Below are 2,691 nucleotides of genomic sequence, written 5' to 3'. Positions count from 1 at the left end.
CAGACTTCTTCAATCTGTTCTGGACTAAAATGGTACTTTTCATTTCTAACATGTATTGGCTTTTTATTAGCTTAAATATAGCCGTTTTAACTTACTACTTTTATTAGGGCTCATGGTTTTATTCTTTTATGAGACGCCTTGCTGTTTTGATTTGTCGTTTGTTTTGATTTTGGTTTTTGTGTAAAGTACTTCACATTACCTTGTGTATCAATGGTGCTTGCTATATATATATATATATATATATATATATATAAACATGTTTTCTCTGAAGTCAGATCAACAAACATCAGACATCCTTTAAAAAAAAAAGTATACACTGGAGAAGATTCATAGCGTCCTGCATTAACGTTGTCAGTTACAATCCATCACAAGGTAATAGACCTAAATAAATCTCACAGTAATTGAGATAAATCCCTCATTTCAACGACAAGTCCAGTTTTTAAGACCCAATTACTGCTATGAGTTCTCTGGGCCAGTTGAAGAGTAGAGGATCCGGCGTTGACACAAGAGGAGACGTTGGTCATTTCAGCCGAGCGGGGAGTGAGAAAGAGAAGGATAGGATGGAGAGATGGACTCAGTCCAAAAAGGAATGGATGTCTTCCCGGGTCGTGTGGCATCGGGGGTGGGGGGCAGCGAGATTTATGATAAACGCACACAATCTTAATTTGTGCTCAACCCGATAATGCATCTCAAGGCCAGCACAGTTCTGCTCAGTGTTTCTTAACTGGATGTTTCTTTAATTATATGTCAGAGGCCGTAAAACTCGGAGCGGAAATTTCCCCACAAAGCACCGTTTTATGTCTCGGTCATTACTGTAAATTACAAGCAACAAGAAAAACTGGACGGCTAATGGACGGAAAATGCAAAAAGAAAAGCGGATTTATTCATATCCGTATTCACTCTCTCCACCCTGTTGGTACGCAGGTCATCAGTAGGACACGAGCCTTCATGTGCTGATCAGGCAAAAAAAGAAAAACAAAAACTGTTCACGTAAGCGGGTACATGTGGGAACGGAAACAAACCTGTACAAATAACAAATACATGACTCATACAAGAGCGGTTTAAAACATATACATATTCACAAAGCCGTAATCATATAATGCTTTCCTCTAATTTATCCCAGCAAGACTAGTCTTCTCAAGATGTCAGACACTGTGTGGAGAATGGTTTTTAGACATAAAACTGAACACAAGTTACAGTGCCTTGCAAACGTTTTCATAGCCCTTCATCTTTTCCATATTTTACCATGTTGCAATCATAAACGTGTGTGTCGTTTTGTAAAACATCAGGTATGTTTTACAACATACCTGATGCATGCATTTGTTTTCAACTCTTTTCACCACGGTACCCTTTAATAAAGCCCAGCGAAATCCTCAAAATGCCTCAGAGGTTTGTTGGATGACAATGACCAAACAGCCTTATAAAGACTAATTGATTAATAGAAAAGGGATGAAACTGTGGAGAACGAAAGGCCATAAAAAATCTGAGTAGTAGAAATGGAGCACTGGTAACTCCGGGGGAGCTGCAGAGATCCAATAGAGCAACTATTAAGTATATCATCTGCAAACTCAGCCTTTATGGAAGAAAAAGGGGGAAAAAAAGCCACAAGAAGTCCCGTTTGTATTTTCCCAAAGGCCTTTAAGGGTTTGTGGGAATGTAGGGCTTGTAGGCAAACAGGTGAAAGAAGTTGCTCAAGTCAGATGAAACAAACACTGAAAAAAATTAACTACGCATCATCCTGAACACTACATCCCCACAGCAAAACATGATGGGAGCAGCATTATGCTATGGGATGTTTTACTAGGCAGGAGAGCTGATCAAAGTCTATGCAATGATTAATGGGGTTACATGCAGGGAAGTCCTGGAGGAAAAACAGAAGACGAAAGAAGACTCGGCTAATCTACCAGCAGAACAAAAACCTCATTGTGGGCGGAGATACAGCAGAAAGCCAGAACAAATCATATCCATGGTTTAGAGTGGCCCAGTCAAAGTCCAAGCCTAAGGATAAATTGAGAATCTGTGGAAAAACTGGAAAATTGATGTTCACAGACACTTAATACAATCAGGCGGAACTTGAAATACTTTGTAAAAAAAATTTAAAAAAATTGGTTGACTGAACTAGGAGAATTGAATACAAATGCATGCATAATTTTTTTTAGATCTGAAATCTTCTTACATTCTTATCCTTCCACTTAATTGATCCTTACTTAGCGATTGCATAAAATGCATAACAGTTCGTTTTAAAAAAAATGGAAAAACTTTGTGGGGTATAAATACTATTGCAAGGCACAGTTACTTAAAAATGACAGAAACTGGAATTTCAACGACCTCCACACGAAAACACTGTTAGCTTTAGGCAAAGATGGTCCCTCCCAGCAGCCTTTGGTGCACCGCAAGCTGCCGTACTGCCTTTTTTAATACAACACCACTTTCTCTTTGGTGGAAAAATAATAGTTCACGTCATTAAATGACACAGTGAGTTGCCATTGCTCTTGTTTACCGTCATCGGCATTTAAATGTCAGACGCAACACTGATATTCTGTATGGTTCTCAAAACTGATTTAAAAATGTCCTAAAAACAAGGGTTTAAAAGAAAACATCGCACTAAGTCTCACCCTTTCTTTTCTTTTACTTGGCACTCTCACACACGCTGACAGAAACACAATAATCAATCAGTGCATTTCCTTTTTT

Source organism: Poecilia formosa, unplaced genomic scaffold, assembly GCF_000485575.1.
Source record: "Poecilia formosa unplaced genomic scaffold, Poecilia_formosa-5.1.2 Scaffold71, whole genome shotgun sequence".
Classification (NCBI taxonomy): Eukaryota; Metazoa; Chordata; class Actinopteri; order Cyprinodontiformes; family Poeciliidae; genus Poecilia; species Poecilia formosa.
The sequence above is the reverse complement of the archived record's forward strand: the minus strand, read 5'-3'. Positions refer to the sequence as shown.